The sequence below is a fragment of the Acipenser ruthenus genome, chromosome 6 (assembly GCF_902713425.1).
Source record: "Acipenser ruthenus chromosome 6, fAciRut3.2 maternal haplotype, whole genome shotgun sequence".
Classification (NCBI taxonomy): domain Eukaryota; kingdom Metazoa; phylum Chordata; class Actinopteri; order Acipenseriformes; family Acipenseridae; genus Acipenser; species Acipenser ruthenus.
The window spans coordinates 81,166,949-81,188,026 of NC_081194.1; positions in this window are offsets into that span (position 1 = coordinate 81,166,949).

A 21,078-nucleotide genomic window follows, 5' to 3' on the forward strand; every position below is an offset into this window, starting at 1 on the left:
AAAGTGTTCTCTTTTTTTGGCAGATATTTTGGTCATACTTTATTTCAGGGGTTGATTTTCATTTTTGTTCTGCTTATTTAACTAGAAAAAGGTGCTACTAAGTGAGATAACAGCAAATTCAGTTTTTCAATAAAACGCATTTGACATGTTTTAATGAAATGCAACAGGGTGTATGTATGTTTCCGATGAGCAAAAAGTTCACTGAATGCCAAATACCAAACACCAAAAATGTTTAACAAAGGTTAGCTTTTCACACTGTTCAGTACTTAACTGTAGGGCTCATGTGCTCACTTTTTTCCCTGTCTAATACTGGTGGCCTATACCTGACTTAAAAAAAAAACAAAGCCAATACTGTTCTGAGACACAAAGTGCGGTATTGTTACTGAAACAATATTGTAGGTGCTGGTGGCTTTTATTTACTTTATTATTTCAATTCTAGTAGAAAACTATTTCATGTTATTGTGTCTGTGGATCTTTCAGTTTCTACTGAGTCAGGTTTAAGCTGTAAAAGGTACTTACTATTCTGTCAATAATGGTGACTTACACCTGAACTCTAGTATGTACACTGCAAAAAGGGAAAGGTATGGAAAAGCAGGTGTGGCTGTCTAAGTAGGTAAGGCATAGACTTATTGCTGAGTGACAAATAGAATGCACCTTGACAGACCTTCACAGATGTATGCCTTGGCTCTGGAGCGGCATTGCAGGTGGTCCTTATGACAGAATTTCATTTAGGGCACCCAGGATAATGGTGTTCCACAATGTAAATGTTTGTCTCTCTGTTTCTTAAAAATATATATTTCTTTGCATTTTACAGCACACAGCAACATTCTTCCCATAGTATTAACAAAAGAACATTTTGACACAAAAAAATAATATATTATTTATTTATTTTTATTTATTTTTTTCCTAGACCCTGTTTAGCTCTGATATTCCCTAGAGTCCAGCTCAAGGGTTCTAAAAAAGTTTGGCCTAATATAGCAGCGTCACCTTTTTAAATAACAAATGTGAAGTTTCCACATTTTCATAAAGCAGTTTGGCTTTCCTCTGTTCTCCTGGGATACATGTGCTGTAGATATTAAAGCAACTACTTCCCTAGATTCGGTGTGGTTTTAGGTGATATATGAAGCATAAAGTATAAAGTATAAAGACCATAGTTAGCTACTGTGATAAGCAAGTATAGAAATGCAATAAAGTTTAATTTTCAGTTGTTTCTTTGCAACAGCTGCTGTAAGCTCAATGCTATGTAGTTAAAAAAAACAACTGTGTTGACACATGTTACAAATCTGATCTTCTGTCAGGGTTCCACAATGAGAAAAAAATATGAATTTGCAAAAACTAAACAGTAAAAATTTACATTGCAGCTAACTTTGCCAAGTATTAAACTGGTTTACCTTGTTAAAATGCACAATATTGTCAGACTGTATCTATAATAGATATGTCTGCAGTGTAGAATCCTGCAGCGTGCTCATTTTTACTTTCGCTTACTACGGCTTGCGTTATTTTATAATATAAACTGTGCCATATTTATAAATAAACACAATGGAAAAGAAGCTTTTCAGTGCATGACACACTAAGTAAATTTACTTCGCAAACATACTTTCTATTGCTTTCTTACTAAGTGATCTGGCTGTCGGTTATATGCACATGCTACTGTATAAAGATCTGTGTTTATAAAAATACAGAGAATGGGTATATTCACCTACTGGGTATTTTCTTATATGTATTATTTTAGTTGTATTTTTTATTACATTTTTTAAAATAATTTTTAGAATATATCTATTCAACTTCTGTTCTGTATATATTTATATATATATATATATATATATATATATATATATATATATATATATATACAGTGCCTTGCGAAAGTATTCGGCCCCCTTGAACTTTGCGACCTTTTGCCACATTTCAGGCTTCAAACATAAAGATATGAAACTGTATTTTTTTGTGAAGAATCAACAACAAGTGGGACACAATCATGAAGTGGAACGAAATTTATTGGATATTTCAAACTTTTTTAACAAATAAAAAACTAAAAAATTGGGCGTGCAAAATTATTCAGCCCCTTTACTTTCAGTGCAGCAAACTCTCTCCAGAAGTTCAGTGAGGATCTCCGAATGATCCAATGTTGACCTAAATGACTAATGATGATAAATAGAATCCACCTGTGTGTAATCAAGTCTCCGTATAAATGCACCTGCAATGTGATAGTCTCAGAGGTCCGTTTAAAGCGCAGAGAGCATCATGAAGAACAAGGAACACACCAGGCAGGTCCGAGATACTGTTGTGGAGAAGTTTAAAGCCGGATTTGGATACAAAAAGATTTCCCAAGCTTTAAACATCCCAAGGAGCACTGTGCAAGCGATAATATTGAAATGGAAGGAGTATCAGACCACTGCAAATCTACCAAGACCTGGCCGTCCCTCTAAACTTTCAGCTCATACAAGGAGAAGACTGATCAGAGATGCAGCCAAGAGGCCCATGATCACTCTGGATGAACTGCAGAGATCTACAGCTGAGGTGGGAGACTCTGTCCATAGGACAACAATCAGTCGTATACTGCACAAATCTGGTCTTTATGGAAGAGTGGCAAGAAGAAAGCCATTTCTTAAAGATATCCATAAAAAGTGTCGTTTACAGTTTGCCACAAGCCACCTGGGAGACACACCAAACATGTGGAAGAAGGTGTTCTGGTCAGATGAAACAAAAATCGAACATTTTGGCAACAATGCAAAACGTTATGTTTGGCGTAAAAGCAACACAGCTCATCACCCTGAACACACCATCCCCACTGTCAAACATGGTGGTGGCAGCATCATGGTTTGGGCCTGCTTTTCTTCAGCAGGGACAGGGAAGATGGTTAAAATTGATGGGAAGATGGATGGAGCCAAATACAGGACCATTCTGGAAGAAAACCTGATGGAGTCTGCAAAATACCTGAGACTGGGACGGAGATTTGTCTTCCAACAAGACAATGATCCAAAACATAAAGCAAAATCTACAATGGAATGGTTCACAAATAAACATATCCAGGTGTTAGAATGGCCAAGTCAAAGTCCAGACCTGAATCCAATCGAGAATCTGTGGAAAGAACTGAAAACTGCTGTTCACAAATGCTCTCCATCCAACCTCACTGAGCTCGAGCTGTTTTGCAAGGAGGAATGGGCAAAAATTTCAGTCTCTCGATGTGCAAAACTGATAGAGACATACCCCAAGCGACTTACAGCTGTAATCGCAGCAAAAGGTGGTGCTACAAATTATTAACTTAAGGGGGCTGAATAATTTTGCACGTCCAATTTTTCAGTTTTTTATTTGTTAAAAAAGTTTGAAATATCCAATAAATTTCGTTCCACTTCATGATTGTGTCCCACTTGTTGTTGATTCTTCACAAAAAATTACAGTTTCATATCTTTATGTTTGAAGCCTGAAATGTGGCAAAAGGTCGCAAAGTTCAAGGGGGCCGAATACTTTCGCAAGGCACTGTATATATATATATATATATATATCGATTGCAGTGCAGGCATAATTCGTGATATAAAGCAGGTCATGCATTGAACTGCTGGGGGTGGGAATTGCATGTAAATAGTTGTATGCTGTGTTCACTTTCATTATGTGTTGTGCATCTTAACTGAAACAAAACCATTTGTGTCATTATCTAAAAAAGGCCTAAATTGTCGACTGATGAGAGTTATCAATTAGGCGATGCACTTGGTGTTTTTTTTTTTTTGTGACTAAGAGTATGGCTGCATCTCACTCGTTACCTTCCCTTGAGGGGCAGAAGTACTATGTTCGCCATCTTAAGGGTTGTCCCAATTCCTTAGGGAACGAGTGAAGGGTGATTTATGTGCCCTTCACTGCACCCTTCGACTGAGTGTACAAAACAGTTGACTTCTGCGTAAGTGTTTTTGTGCTGAAGTCCCAGAACTCTTTGCGTTAAAGGCGGAGACAAGTGGGAACCATTCGCAAATATGACAGACGCGGCTGCGCGTAAGTGTAATGTAACTGTGGTTAGCTAGGAAATTGTAGATACTGTTAAGTTATTTAACAAGCAAATTATTTGTGAAGTGTATGCTGTGTTGAGTCACTTAGCTAATAAAATTAATCTTTTTAAATCTATGATCACGATTTAAATATATGATTAGAAAGCACAGCAAAAAATCTTTTCAGTACTTATCGATTGCTGGAATTAATTATCTATCAATTAATTAATTAATGAACTAGGTAGCTACAAAACTAGCAGATGATATGAGCGAGCAATATATTTCAAAATTATTATTATTATTATTATTTACAAAATACAGGGACAGAGGAAGAGACCCTAAACACATGGAGAAGAAACGCTGGGAAACTGGGCTGGGAGTGACATTTGAAACTTTAATGTAGCCTGCACACTTTTATCATTTCCATTATATGTATTTGCAGTGATTAATAAATGAGTGTAGAACCGTTAGGCATTTCGTAGTGTTATTGAATACAAAGCAAAATATATTACCTATTGGATTTAAAGTAAAATAGATATCTTATTATTTAAAATATTATTTAAAACAAACAAAAAAAGTAAATATTAGGCTACATTATGAAGTACATGTTCGTAAGATGTGGCAAAGCATTTATTTTATTAACCAATATCAAAGTTATCTCAAAATTTAAAATTAACCACATACATGTAAAATGTTCTAAATACGTCTTGTTCGCTCAGTAGGACTATAGCGCGGCGAAGACGTCTCCTACTTGCTGAAATCCTTGCTACGGTTCTTTGGAACAGAAATAGTGCAAGTGCTACAACCATTCTTCAAACTACAATCTGACAACAAAAGACTGCGTAGCTTCTTGCTCAGTCAAAGGTAAAGGCACTGAATGATGATGCTGAAGTGCATCCCATTTAACACTTTTAGCTACACCCTACACCCTACTCCCTCGCTCCCCCAAGTGCACACTGACGTCAGTAAAGGTGTAGGGTGTAAGGGAATGGTTTGGGACACGGCCTATGTTAAAAAAGAAAAGAATGGTGACGTTGGTGTTTTGTAACTGAACTGTATCCTGTTAAGATTGCCCACGCAGCATTTGACAGGCTGCACAAAATGTTAGTTTATCAGCCGAGATGATTATTGGCTGTTAGTTGCGTTGGAAATCAATTATATCCTGTGGTTACTTAGTGAAGCCCGGCCAGCAGCATTTGACAGGCTGCACAAAACGTGACAATAAGCAGGTTTGTGAGATGATATTAAGAGAGGTGATTTCTCAAAAAAATACAGTGCATGGCGGTTGGTTTTTGAAAAATCGTGCTAATAAACAGAGCATGATATTAGGCGAGGTGATATAAAATGGGTTCATCTGTATATATAACTATGCAGTATTTTCACAATGGAATAATAGAGAAGGTTTAAAAATGCCATGTAGTTAAATAATAATGTATTTATTACAGTAAATTACAGGAAAACAACTTATTTATTTGGTTAAATTAATGTTTGTAGTTGGGAAAGGGCCTTTTTTGTGTGCATGTATTTAATTCCTGTTCTTTAGTGGTGAGGCTAAGAAGATCTAAGAGTGCTATGTTGTTTGGATTCTGTGTAAATAGTTCTATAGTGAAAAAAGACAAGTTAAACCTAATTTGCCCCAAAGTCTTTTTTTTCATAGAATCATTTGTTTTTAGAGAACCTAACCCATTTTTTGTTTATTGGTGCATTAGTGCACATGATAATAATTGCAACAATAACCACCTTTATCGCAAATAAATTCAGCTGTCTTTCTATAGAAACTCTCAAATAAAGCGCAGTAGCTTGAATGGATCCCCTCAGGTGATGCAGAATTACCTTGACAGTGAGCTCCAATTGCATTGCTTTCTATTGTGAGTTCTGACCAGGCAAAGTGGTTAAAGCACCTTTTGCATGTTTGTATTGAATTTAGCTTGACCCAAAATCAAATATAATTATTTCCATCCTAACAAACTGTACAACATAGGAGTGAGCAGATAAACATTGACTATCAGACAAATATTCTATGATTAATGATACATAATTTTACCCCCCAAAAAAATCAAAGAGTGAAAAGGCATGCCTTTGTATATTAACACAGTTCTTTCTAGTAACTTTAAGTGTTTAGGTTTAGGGTTAGGGTTAGGTGCAGTTATTTATGTAAACTGAAGTGCACAAAGATGTAAATGTAAGTCAGTTGTATGGATTTTCAAAAGCACATTATTTAATTGAAGTTATGTTGGTGACAGAAGTATTTGTGTAGGTCTAGTTAAACAACTTGTCTTCAAGCTCCTATGAAACAATGCTTTTGACACCACTGTGGTTAACCAGGTAAATTGACAAGTTCTTTGGCATCTTGGGGTTGTTATTAGTGCATTAAAATAATATGCAAACACAACAAAAAAGGGTTTTGCTGAGATGATGGATGGCTTGCAGCTTGAGGACAATGCATTTTTCCCAGGGTGGTCCGAAGAGCTTCAAGTCATGTTCATTCATGGAGCAAAATGTCAAATCCTTGAGAAATGAATCATTGAAATAAACATGCGTCTGAGGAAGGGCACTGGAATTCAGGGCAGAATGGATTTGGCAGTTCTTCAGCCTCGTGTTTATTAAAGCACACATCGCAGTAGTATGTAGGAGGAGCACAATGAATCTCTCCACTACTGAACTCGCTGAAGATACTGTATGGCAAGCCCGTGCTTAACACAGTGTGGATGTTCTAGTAATTGTGGTGTTTAGTTTAAAAGGCCTTGTGACAGGATGGACCGAGGTTTGAGACTCAGAGACAGTATAAAGTTCAAAAATAAAGTTTTAATAAACAAAAATACAAAATAAATAGGCACAAGGGCCAAACAAAAAGGTTTCAAACACAAAATACAACCACAAAACAAAAACTTACAAAATAAAGCTTCCAGGCTGGGCGTTGCCTTCACTGGAACAGAAAAACACAGCACAAACAAAACACTCTTCTTCTCCTTCCAGAACTCTCCTTCAACTCTCCCTTAGCCAGGGCCTCTCCCCTGGCTTTTATTCCCTGTGGCTGGAGCCCAATTATTCAATAATTGCCGATTAGTCAATTAGGGCTCCAGCCACATTCTCACATGTTTTTCTGGCAGGGAGGAATTTTAATCCCCTCCCTGCCAGTCCCAACATTGATCATAAAGACGGGGCAGTACCCCGTCACATATCCCCCCCCTTGTGCCAAGCACAACATGGCCTAAATGGCCACCTCCCCCCTCAGTCTCAGTCCCAGAAGAGGGGGAAGCACAGTGTCCATGGGGGTGGCCATGGTGGGACGTCCGGCACCACCCAATTCTTCGTGGCCAGCAGCTCCCTCTTCCGGGGCTCCGGCCACACACCATCTTGCTGCGAAAGTGCAGCTGGGGGAGCTGGTCTCCTGACCTCCCTCCCCCTCTTCATGGCCAGCAATTCCCCTCCGTGGGGCTCCGGCCATAGTGTAGCGACCCCAGGCGAAGCAGGATCCCCGAAGACCCCAAGCGACGGCAGCAGCAGCGGACCCTCGGGAGGCAACGGCAGCAGCAGCGGACCCTCGGGAGGCGACGGCAGCAGCAGCGGACCCTCGGGAGGCGGAGACGGGAACGGCGGCCCGGCTCCCTCTGGTGGCGGAGGCGGGAACGGCAGCCCGGCTCCCTCTGGTGGCGGAGGCGGGAACGGCGGCCCGGCTCCCTCTGGTGGCGGAGGCGGGAACGGCGGCCCGGCTCCCTCTGGTGGCGGAGGCGGGAACGGCGGCCCGGCTCCCTCTGGTGGCGGAGGCGGGAACGGCGGCCCGGCTCCCTCTGGTGGCGGAGGCGGGAACGGCGGCCCGGCTCCCTCTGGTGGCGGAGGCGGGAACGGCGGCCCGGCTCCCTCTGGTGGCGGAGGCGGGAACGGCGGCCCGGCTCCCTCTGGTGGCGGAGACGGGAACGGCGGCCCGTCTCCCTCTGCTGGCGGAGACGGGAACGGCGGCCCGTCTCCCTCTGCTGGCGGAGGCGGGAACGGCGGCTCGTCTCCCTCTGCTGGCGGAGGCGGGAACAACGGCTCGTCTCCCTCTGCTGGCAGAGGCGGGAACAGAGGCCCGTCTCCCTCTGCTGGCAGAGGCGGGAACAACAACTCGTCTCCCTCTGCTGGCGGAGGCGGAAACAACAGCAACTCGTCTCCCTCTGCTGGCGGAGGCGGGAACAGCAGCTCGTCTCCCTCTGCTGGCGGAGGCGGGAACAGCAGCTCGTCTCCCTCTGCTGGCGGAGGCGGGAACAGCAGCTCGTCTCCCTCTGCTGGCGGAGGCGGGAACAGCAGCTCGTCTCCCTCTGCTGGCGGAGGCGGGAACAGCAGCTCGTCTCCCTCTGCTGGCGGAGGCGGGAACAGCAGCTCGTCTCCCTCTGCTGGCGGAGGCGGGAACAGCAGCTCGTCTCCCTCTGCTGGCGGAGGCGGGAACAGCAGCTCGTCTCCCTCTGCTGGCGGAGGCGGGAACAGCAGCTCGTCTCCCTCTGCTGGCGGAGGCGGGAACAGCAGCTCGTCTCCCTCTGCTGGCGGAGGCGGGAACAGCAGCTCGTCTCCCTCTACAGGTCCCTTCAGCCCTAGGCCTGTGGGCTTCCCCTTCTCGGGCCGTGGACGCACCGACTCCTCCCGCTCGGGCCGTGGACGCACCGACTCCTCCCGCTTGGGCCGTGGACGCACCGACTCCTCCCGCTCGGGCTCCTCCCCCTCGGGCTGTGGACGTTCGGGCTCCTCCCTCTCGGGCTGTGGACGTTCGGGCTCCTCCCTCTCGGGCTGTGGACGTTCGGGCTCCTCCCTCTCGGGCTGTGGACGTTCGGGCTCCTCCCTCTCGGGCTGTGGACGTTCGGGCTCCCCCTCTCTGGGCGACGGCAGCGGCTCCCCCTCTCTGGGCGACGGCAGCGGCCCCCATTCTGGCTCTCGGGACGGCAGCTCCTCCCCTTCTGGCTCTCGGGACGGCAGCTCCTCCCCTTCTGGCTCTCGGGACGGCAGCTCCTCCCCTTCTGGCTCTCGGGACGGCAGCTCCTCCCCTTCTGGCTCTCGGGACGGCAGCTCACCCCTCTCTGGCTCTCGGGACGACTGCTCCATCCCTTCTGGCTCTCGGGACAGCGGCTCCATCCCTTCTGGCTCTCGGGACAGCGGCTCCTCCCCTTCTGGCTCTCGGGACAGCGGCTCCTCCCCTTCTGGCTCTCGGGACAGCGGCTCCTCCCCTTCTGGCTCTCGGGACAGCGGCTCCTCCCCTTCTGGCTCTCGGGACAGCGGCTCCTCCCCTTCTGGCTCTCGGGACAGCGGCTCCTCCCCTTCTGGCTCTCGGGACAGCGGCTCACCCCTCTCTGGCTCTCGGGATGACAGCTCACCCCTCTCTGGCTCTCGGGACGACAGCTCACCCCTCTTTATTGGAATGACTGGAGCATCTCCCATATCTACCGCCAGGTAATTAACGACCATCAAGGCCAGCTCTGCGAAGGACGCCGGGTGATGCTGTTCCTCCCACTTTTCCCACCTCCCCCCATCTCGACGCCACAGCGTGTTGATAACTATGGGGAGGTCGTGGAAGAGGTCCGCCTCAGGGTGCATCAACCAGTCCCATATTTCCTGGGATGGCGGTGATGTAGGAAGTGGTGGGGTGGCTGCCGAGGACGGGGTTTGCAGCTGCACCTGGTCCCGATTGTGGGGGCATCCTGCCCAGTTGTGGCCATCCACCTCACAGCGCCCACACCAGTCAGCTGGTGGCCCATCTGGACAGGACCTCCACCGGTGATCCACCTTCCCGCACCAAGAGCACCAGGGGAAAAGACTGGCTGGGTCCTCCAGCTGGGGTGGCTGTTGTTGCAGCAGCCTACATTTCTTCGGCTGCTGCTTCTCCTGCCTTTGCCGCTGTCTGCTCTTCCCCATTTTCCAAAAAAAAAAAAAAAAAAACTCCCAAAATTCAAGATAAAAAAAAAAAAAAAAAAAAATTACTGCTCTGAGCCTCCAGGTGGCGCTCTCCCGTTTCTGACACCAAATGTGACAGGATGGACCGAGGTTTGAGACTCAGAGACAGTATAAAGTTCAAAAATAAAGTTTTAATAAACAAAAATACAAAATAAATAGGCACAAGGGCCAAACAAAAAGGTTTCAAACACAAAATACAACCACAAAACAAAAACTTACAAAATAAAGCTTCCAGGCTGGGCGTTGCCTTCACTGGAACAGAAAAACACAGCACAAACAAAACACTCTTCTTCTCCTTCCAGAACTCTCCTTCAACTCTCCCTTAGCCAGGGCCTCTCCCCTGGCTTTTATTCCCTGTGGCTGGAGCCCAATTATTCAATAATTGCCGATTAGTCAATTAGGGCTCCAGCCACATTCTCACATGTTTTTCTGGCAGGGAGGAATTTTAATCCCCTCCCTGCCAGTCCCAACATTGATCATAAAGACGGGGCAGTACCCCGTCACAGGCCTATTTTGATAAATGTAGATTTTTCTAGAAAAGCTTTTATCTATCACTATAAACTAAAAACTATAAACTAAAATTGCAATACCTTCTACATCAGGCATACTAGAGAATAGAGACTGTTCTGTAATCTCTTGAATTCCTCATTTTGAGGGTATTATTGCTTAAATATATTTTTTGTTAACATGTAAAAACCAAATCCTTTTTTATTCTATTTCAAGGAGAAGTATTTGGGACAGAGATAATTATCAAGGCATGTTATCTATCCTAATTTTATTAAGGCTCTTTGTAGACCAGACTAAGAGGTAAACATTGCTGCTGTATATTCTCCACTGATCAGGGATGTTTACATGCTTGTGAATTGACATGTTTGTGAACAGCAGACCTGGGTTTTGCATTGTGCAAAAGCCATGAGTTGTCAATTAGTTGGCTCTCCAGGAAATCCTCAGATTCTCACATTAAAATACCAGCTGGCATCTTTCTCAAACAAACATCAATCCAAGTGCTTTTCTACATGGCTTCAAGACACTAGAGCAATGAAACCTACAGCATTGAGAAGCAGGATGAGGAACAGACCTTACTCACAGCAGTGAAACCTACAGAATTGAGAAGCAGGATGAGGAACACCCCATACTCACAGCAGGATGAGGAACAGCCCACACTCACAGCAGTGAAACCTACAGCATTGAGAAGCAGGATGAGGAACAGCCCATACTGACAGCAGTGAAACCTACAGCATTGAGAAGCAGGATGAGGAACAGCCCATACTGACAGCAGTGAAACCTACAGCATTGAGAAGCAGGATGAGGAACAGCCCATACTGACAGCAGTGAAACCTACAGAATTGAGAAGCAGGATGAGGAACAGCCCATAGTCACAGCAGTGAAACCTACAGCATTGAGAATCAGGATGAGGAACAGCCCATATTCACAGCAGGATGAGGAACATCCCATACTCACAGCAGTGAAACCTACAACATTGAGAAGCAGGATGAGGAACACCCCATACTCACAGCAGGATGAGGAACAGCCCATTCTCACAGCAGGATGAGGAACAGCCCTTACTCACAGCAGTGATATTTAAAGGTGTGCTCTTCATGTGTGTGCAGCAGCTGCTCAGTACACCGCCGCTCATGTGTCTTGGCCTTGAAGTCTTAGTTTACTTAGTAAACAATTGTTGGTCACTGTGGCAAAGTGCCCGCCCCTGTGTATATAGTATATGTGCACTGTTATTTATTATATTATGATTTATTGTTTATAAATGACGGTGAATAGCCGTGTGTGTTACTGTTATTGTTTGGCAGCATGGATGGGGTTAAAAGCCCCATCATAAAAACCTCATGCAGAAGGTGACCATCTCCCAAGTTAATTCATTGATTAATCGCTGCTAATCGGGAGATGGTCACCTGTATAAAAAGCCTGCAGTTTTCTGCTCACTGAAATATCCTAATCACCTTTTATTTCCTCAAGAAGTGACTTTTCACCCTCAACATTGCATTGAAATATAGTCTGCTCCCAATATCAGTGTGTAGCTTTTCTAAGTAACACACTGCTTACAATATTAACTAGAGCAGGGAAGTAAATTCCTTTAAGTCCCAATCTGAGCCATCCTCAGATAGACTAGTATAGGAAGAGAAGTGCAGTATGGGAAGTGCAGTGCAGTATGGGAAGTGCAGTGCGGTATGGGAAGTGCAGTGCGGTATGGGAAGAGAAGTGCAGTATGGGACATGATGGAGTTGTTTGAAAAACTCTTCACTTCAGTCCAACATGGACCAAGCCAACAGAAACAAGAGACCTCATGTCCTGGGTTAGAAATAAATAATGTAATCTTGAAGTGACTTTAACATATCTTAATCAATTTAGATATTGCCTCTTCTGTTAGAGATATCCTATAATGTACTGTAGTAAAGATAACATGTCTTCATATACTTTGACCTCTGCCCTGCGCCTAGCTGTTTTTATGATCAGTATTTAGATTATATGTGTCATTAGACATCACTAAGAGGTAACAATGTCATATCCTTGTTATCACAGAAGCTCAGTGGCTGTGTTAATTTTGTAAAGTAAACACACCTTTATGATTCCGAGATTTATTACAAGTAAGATTCCGAGAACAATAATATGGTCACGTCAGATGAAATGCATCAACGAGTGCACGAAACACTCAAAAGATCACATTTTATATTGTTTGTTGTCATCAGTGCAAAGATAAAACCAATAACAATGCCATGTTATATTAAGCCCATGGATCATATTCTTCACTGGATTCAATTTACCAACAACAAAAACTCTATTGTTCATCCCATCGCTTTAGAAGTTCAAAAGGAGTGCTATAGCAACTGTAGGGCGGTGGAGCCAACCTCAAAGTCCTTCTAAGAAATAAGGAGAGTGCTTCTGCCAAAGCTTTATCAATTGAGATGATATGTTATTCGTCCTGTGTAAATGGGGAATCACTGTAAACCTGGGGTGGTGGCTAAGAATACTGCATACCAACAGGTGGGATAGCATTAGTCTCTCTCCAGCCTCTCAATTGTCTTTAAAAGTCATGTTGCCACCTCTACTCCTTCCTGTTTTCAAGTCTGCTGAAGGTTGGCACAGCTGCAGCAGCCCGTGTTAAGATGCTTTACAGAAACTTGACTATAGCACTGTACTGCACTTGTAAATGAACAGTGCTGAAAGTGGAAGAATTCTTGGTGTCATATAGTTCATCAAAGCCATGTATTATCCCATGCATTACAATGCAATACATCTAAAATGTTATAGCTGCCATTGTTTCTCTGGTGTAAAAGGTATTTTAGCTAATGATGTTACACTCTCACAGTGCAGGTGCCATCTCGTGCATACCTTATTAGTATGCGAGGGGCCATGTTTGTTCTGCTGTATTAGCATACAGTATGTCTGTCCTAAAATATTCTTACTTGGGAGCCAAGCAACATTTTGTTTTATTATAAGTATTAACTGAGAAAAAAAAATCTTGCAAAGCCCCAAAGGTCAGTTTTTACAAAATATTTTTGCAGTGTGGTAATTGCCCTGCCTCCTGGTTGTAATCTATGTTTCCTAGTGAAAAAGTTGAACCACATTTAATCCAAACAATTAGATAACGCTGGATTGATTTAGGGAGACAAACAGCGAGAAACCATATAAAAAGGTTAAAACACTGCAGCCTCATCAGATGCTGCACTACAGCACTATACAGAATGTTATATGCGTTTAAAAGATGTGACAGTAGTACATGCTACAGCAATCCATGTACTGTATGCTAGCTAGTGTGTGTAACATAAGAACAAAAGTGTAGTTTGGGGGTTTGGGTTCAAAAGGCGATGTACTGTCTAACGTATAATAAACCTCTCTGATATCTTGACCAGTCCTATGAAATAAGTGACTAAACTACTTTTATTGTAACATTTGTATTATTAGTTAATCCCGCTCAGTTTACAGTACAAAGAGATTTCCATCCGAGGTTTATTTTTTAAGGAAACACTACACACTACTGCCCTATAGATGGCAGTATTTTGCTTTGCTGAGTGTCAAACAGCACACTTTTGTCTCTTTTGTATGTTCCCTGGCTTTAAAGCATGTTGTTCATTTTTCATTGTTTAAAAGTGTTTGATTTGTTGTTATTTTCCATGTTTCAAAAGAAACATTAATTTTTAGTTTTTAAAAGATGCACATTGTTTCATATCTATTGTATAAAGGTCATTCAACAGATGTTCTTTAATATCCTCAAGCACACAGAACAAGGCCTTGTTTTTCTGTCTTGTCAAGTACAGTATATGCCACGTACATATATGTTAAAGCAGCAGCTCAATGCACCAGAAGAGTAGCAAGCAAGTGGAATACCTGTGGGTTACCCAGGATAGGATTCAAGCCTGTCTCCCTCAGGCCTAGAGGGAAATCTACTGTGTTTCTGTTTGTACTGGTAGAACTTGTAATTATAGCATAACAAAACATACCATAGATGTTTTCAAAATTCTATAATATTTCATTTAATGGGAACACACACACACACACACACACACACACACACACACACACACACAGAGATAGATAGATAGATAGATAGATAGATAGATAGATAGATAGATAGATAGATAGGTAGGTAGGTAGATAGATAGATAGATAGATAGATAGATAGATAGGTAGGTAGGTAGGTAGGTAGGTAGGTAGGTAGGTAGATAGATAGATAGACAGACAGACAGACAGACAGACAGACAGACAGACAGACAGACAGACAGACAGACAGATAGATAGATAGATAGATAACCAAGGTAGTGGAGTATAACATTCTATATCTGTATGCTGCAGGGTACATAACAGTCGCAAAAGATGTTTAAAATAAATAAATACAAAATGAAATTGCAGATATAATTGTGCTTTCCATTTTGTGCAAGAGACAAACAAGCGTGCTAGAAAAAAAACAAGGCATGATTTCATCACCAGCTTAAAATGAATGCATACTAAAAACACAAATTTAATTATGCCATATTTGCCAAGAATTAAAAGGCATAATTAGGCTCATCCCTTAAAAGCGCTAATCTTTTGAAAGGCCCTCGGCTTTGTTCATCTGATTTTACAGTCACTGTGGGTGTCTTGAGGTACTGCTTTTAGGTGAAGAGAGCCAGAGAAAAAGTATTTAATTAAAGCACAAAGGGGTCTTACATTTGCCAATCCCAGAGTAAATAAATAGCTGAAGGTGCCGTCCTTCCTACCTGTTTAAGAGAGCTTACACAGGTACCGCAGTGAGTCACGGACTGCAGTCTGCTGACAATGGACCAGCTTACACTGCTTGTGATGGTGCTGCACTACACCAGGTACAGATTAACAACCATGGACTTCAGGCTCAGGGTATTGCAGTGTATAGTAGTTTGAAAAATGCTGTTTTTGGTTATGTGTGTGTGTGTGTGTGGTGGGGGAGGGGTGACAGAACATTACTGCCTCTCATTCTATTAAAAAATAAAGCATTACACGTGCTTCTATAACTGTTTAAATAACGTGCCTCCTGTAATTTTTCTTTTCATTGATAACATCTTGACAAATGTTTACACTTCTAACATTAAAGTCTGTTTCAAAGTTATTTTCAAAATGTCCGATCTAGCTGATAGTGTCGGGATTATTGCCCACATTGTCAAACAGGTAACACAGCAATAACGATCCATGATGTGGTACGGAACAGAAAAGCCAGAGTACTTGTTTTTATGTGTTTTTTTTTTAATTGCTCTTCCTGCAGGGGACAGATCTCAAACCCCAGTGCACTAGAGCGGCCATTTTGAAAAGAGCTTTGAAAACAGCTTTGAAAAGTGTAAAGTGTTGTCAAGATGTTAACAATGAAAAGAACAATGACAGGTACGTATTTAAACAGTTGTAGAAAATGAAGCTTACATATAAAAAAAAGAATACAAAATGTACAGTATCTAAACATTTATTTCAGTTAAATGTTGAATTGATCTCTGTTAGTTTGGAGTGTATATTTAACTTCTTTTTTTCAGGTTTGTGTCTCCTGTGTTGCTCATCCATAAATCTCTTGAGCAAACATTAGCTAAATCGTCTTGCATTCTTTCCTTCAATCCTTTCAAGTAAACCAACAGAAATGCAGAAGGGTGATGTGTCTCAGAAACACTTTGAAGCACAGTTCATGGAAATGTATCTGTTAGCTACTGGACAAGAGTAAGACAGCGTTCATGATATTCACAAAGCATTATCCACTGTGCTGCTTTTCAGAGAAGAAAGTTTTGGAGTCACATTTATGTGAATAAAACATACAATAACTACACTGAGCAAAAAAGTATTTAACATTTCATTTGGAATACAAAAGCAAAGAAGATGTTTGCTTTTCAACTTGATAAAATGAAGTACATTGACTTACGATGACTTATTACCAAATTTAAAAAGTCAGGCCCCAAGATTTACACCATTTAATTTTTTTTTTTTTGTTTTTGTAAAACGGATAAACAAACTGCTAATGTTATAGAAGTAGTAAGAATCAGCTACCTACAAGGAGCATGTCAGAGTTCTGAAATGAACGTCATCAGTCATTGCTGGAGCATTGTGGTTACTAGTGTTAACCACAATAAAAAACAAAATCACTTAGAGTAGAAATTATGACTTTTCTGTTCTTTTTTACTTGTAATGGTCAAAAGGGGAATCTCGGTTGTTTGGGGTGGTACACATTTTCACATCTTAGGTGCAGAATGAGTAAATGGCTCATGAAATTAGTGTATAGGAAACTGTGTTTAATGGATATCAGGTGGACCCTCTTAAGGCTGTATTTGACATTTAATCAAGTACGTTTTTTCCCCATGTTATTTGTTGTTGTACATCTCTTGAGCAAACGTTTTAAAGCATTCAAGCCTTCCATGGTTGGACATTAAGGAACACAACAGCAGAGACCTTATCTGTGTACTTTCCAAAGAATACATGGAAAAGCAATTACTTGCGGTTGTACAAAAGTCTGTTTGTACTAAAAGACTGTTTTTTGCTTCGAATAAGTTTCCTCATATAAATAATCAAATGTAGTACAAACAAAAAGGTAATCAAGTCATGTCGTTTTTATTAAATGCACTTACAAAAAGAAATGTGTTCTGTGAGAATTACAGATATTCTAATTTAAAAATATTCCCAGTATTATAAATAACATGGTTCTTGTCAGTTGGGATTGCAGTCTGTTACTGGCGTAATCCCAAGCAAAAATGGTCAGCTATTAGCCTTTTACATGTCAAATTGGCATTAAATAGTCTCTTCTTGAATAAATAAATTAATAATGTTAAGACTAACTATGTTGAATTGTAGATCACCGGTGCATTACTGTTCCAGCAATTGTGTAATCTTGCCTTGTTTGTTGAGTTGCAGAGGATTTGTTGACAAGTTCTACTTGAGCAAATTGCGTTTAGACAACAGTATATTTCATTCAGGTCTTTTGCGCTGACTAGGCCAAGGTCAGTTTTATATTCTACTGAAATCATAAAATGACACTCGAGATAAACAGAATGTTTACTCTCTCCGTGTGAGCTGAAGCTGATATGTAAATTCATCCTTATTCTTTCATCCGATTTACATTTACCCTCTTAACCAAACACTACAGGGCTCCAATTCAAACAACTTTGATGATGGTCAGCCCTTTATGACCGATTGCTATATCAGGAAGGGGGAGAGCAATTTAGATTTCAATGAAAGGAGCTCAGCATAGAAGCTATCGCCCGGCAGTTGACGATAATTGGATAAACTTTTCAAGGCAATGGATGTGTTTCGATGCTCCAGTGCCTGACTTGCGATGGCAGAGCTGTTACCTGCTTGTTATTCTCCTTTTATCTGCTGCAAGCAGACGCATTCTCCACCATCTATTCCTGACCCTGTTAATCAAACAATCCTAATGTGACCCAATAGCATTTCAGGAGTTTTGAAAAAAGAAAAAAAAAAACATGAATCTTGCAGTTGAACTATAAAAAGGCTTATTCTTACTGGTCTGGTTTCTTTTTGTTTGTTAAATTGTAGAAATCCCATAGCACTCAATAGTCAAGATCTGAGTAAAACAAAAACAAATGATATTATCATATTTATTATTATCTATAATCACAACCCCATTGCTTTTAACTGCCATTGGAAGTAAGGTGTCTTAAATTGTATTACACAGTCAATACAAAGACATTTTTATTTTATTGTATATGGTTACCCTTATATACAAAATAGATCGCCTATAAACTATAAAACAATCACAGTTACAGATTTGATAGCATTCCACATAATGTTATCTTGTTTCTAGATGTCCTACCTTCACCCCTTCTTTGTTTTCGTGTGATTTATATTGATAGTATATTGTGTCTCTTTGTATAAGAGATTTCATTCTGCAGACCACTCATCTCTTGCCTGAACTTCATGAGATGACGGACCTTACTCAATGAATCAAAAAGGTGGTGGATCATATTAACACCGTTAACGCTGCACTGTATTGAACATCCTATTTAAATGCTCTAAAGAACTCCATTGCTTTGGGTTATCCCCATTGCTGGGTAAAACAAATCATATGCAGTATTTATTATTCATATTGGTGCAAACTTTGAAATATAACCTTACTGTATAGAATTAGTGAAAGAAAATCTTACTTGCCATAATCACAAACCAAGTAGAATACATTTAAAAATGAGAAGTGGATGAAAGTTCCAGGCCAGTAGAGAAAGAAGCAGGACTGTGCTGATACTCAGAGTAATTCCCTTTGAGATGTTCAAGCTGCTGGGTATTAAATAGAATAAAACATATTATTTACTCATCACAAAACAAATTGCTCCCTTGGTTGTGATTTAATATAGAATATAGAACCTAAAATCACTCATATTTTACCTGTGATCATTTGTCTTATCTTTCTTTTCGCCTTTTGATATAAAATCACTTAGCTAATTTTCTTAGAAATGTGTCATCTCTGCAGTGAATTCTGGGATTGTTGTCCTGGGCAGGATTTAACCAAGATTTAACCACTGATTACACATGACGAAACAATGCACATCCCAGCATGCACTGCAGGAGTTGTTAAGCGAGGTCTATGGCAAGGTCAGGTGTAGGTGCCCAATCACTTGCTCAGTTCTATTTGCTAGTTTTGCAACATATTTTCATTTCACAGCATATTTTCAGTACACCTGTAAAAATGTCCGTGCCCCGGGTTATAGGAGAATTTTCATTCCAAGCATACCTGCACCCTCTTGTACAAAGGGTACGTTAAATGTGTGTTCAACAAATATTTGGTTATTTTAATAAATGGCTTCAGTGGAAATGTCAAACTAAACCTGCATTAAACAAGCAAATATCAATTGACTAGGGCCTAACGTCCCTTAAAAAGAAGAGACACCGCCACAGATAACCTTTACACCTGTAAACACCTCTGTTTAGTTATTACTAATAATCCTGTAGTAAACTACATGAACTAAACAAAGAGTTAGTGAAGTTCTTCTCTGAATCATATCTCCGGTTGTTGTTAGGGATGCTCTGTATCTCCACCTAATGGCAGACTCCACAACATATTGTGACTTGTATTATTATTATTATTATTATTATTATTTATTTCTTAGCAGACGCCCTTATCCAGGGCGACTTACAATTGTTACAAGATATCACATTATACATTATTTCACATTATACAGATATCACATTATTTTTACATACAATTCCCCATTTATACAGTTGGGTTTTTAACTGGAGCAATCTAGGTAAAGTACCTTGCTCAAGGGTACAACAGCAGTGTCCCCCACTGGGGATTGAACCCACAACTCTCCGGTCAAGAGTCCAGAGCCCTAACCACTACTCCACACTGCTGCCATAGACATTGTATCTATTTGTTACTTTGAAGCTAAATATACTTTTTAAAAAGCTGCTTCTTACTGGATAGGAAATAATATGTTTTGTAGTATCTTTAGTATTTTTATTTAGTATAATTTGCGTATTCTCAATATACTGCTTTGTTTGGCGGTTACAACCGCGGATTGATTTACAGGCTGTCAGAACTCATAGTTAAGGCCGCTGCCTGGCGACGTCAAATGACGTTGATAAGGGGGAAAGGGTTAAGGTCTTGTCAGATGCCAGTTGCATCTGTTTCTTGCCTTGTCTTCTTTTAAAACTGATGTGTTACAGCCTTTGCAAGTTGTGCAGCTGCTGGTGTCTGCTCAGCTATTGAGAAGTTAACAAGTTCAAGACAAAACAAGTGACAAGACTAAACAATGACAGGGTGAAAAAAAAGGGTTCTGTCTTTAAGAGCATCCTAATTCTTCCAGTAAGAGATAGAAGGATGGGAAAGCTGACTCGAGCCCTCGCTAGGTAACTGAAGGTTTGTTGTTTGGAATGTCAGCCTCAGTATGGCTTGTATCCTCCAGTCCTGAGCCCATAACTCACACCGCGAATGCAGAAGGGGTCCTAGCTGCCTTTAGTGCTCATTTTATATAAAAAAGGCCCAAACAGAATTTTACATTTTAGTGTGCCTGTCAAATGGCTATCTAATTGTAACAGGGTTGCAGGGGGAATAGATATCATCCTTTTTTCTGATGGCTGCGAGTATTTCTGCCATTCAGGAAGCCAAAGGATGCCACACACATTCTGTTTGTTCAACATGAGCAAACAGATTGTAAACTGGCTGATAATTTTTGTACTGACAATGTCATTTACAGCTGTCAGCCTTTGTCTGCTGTGTTTGCTTTATTCAAATATGAACCAAATGGACCTCCCTTCCACCGCTTTCTTCTGCATTCAAATCACATCAATTCACTTCCATTCCGTCTTATCTCAAATTCATTGGAGGCAATCACTTGGTTGAATGCTTTGGTGTTTCCATGGAGACAAAAGGTCTAGTGTGGACTTCAGGAGGATTAGGAACTTGTACGATTTAAGTCTTGAAGTACACATTTTCTTTGTTGTGTTTTTCGTTTGATTTTCAGGGGCATATATTTCAGTCTAATTTGCATTCACTTGTTGCAATGAGCTATACATAGGTTCTAATTTGTGTTTGAGTCTAATCAAGCTCTACTCCATGTATCAAGTTGAATTCTTTGTAGTGAAACTATGACAGTGCATGTGGCATGCAGCATGTGTGTACCCCTGTGGCACTATACAATAAATTCAGCAGGCTGATTGGGATCTAGCTACTTCCCATGGTGTCTCACACAGTTCTTGAAACATCTCTCATTGTGTTGGGAGGTCAGGGCAC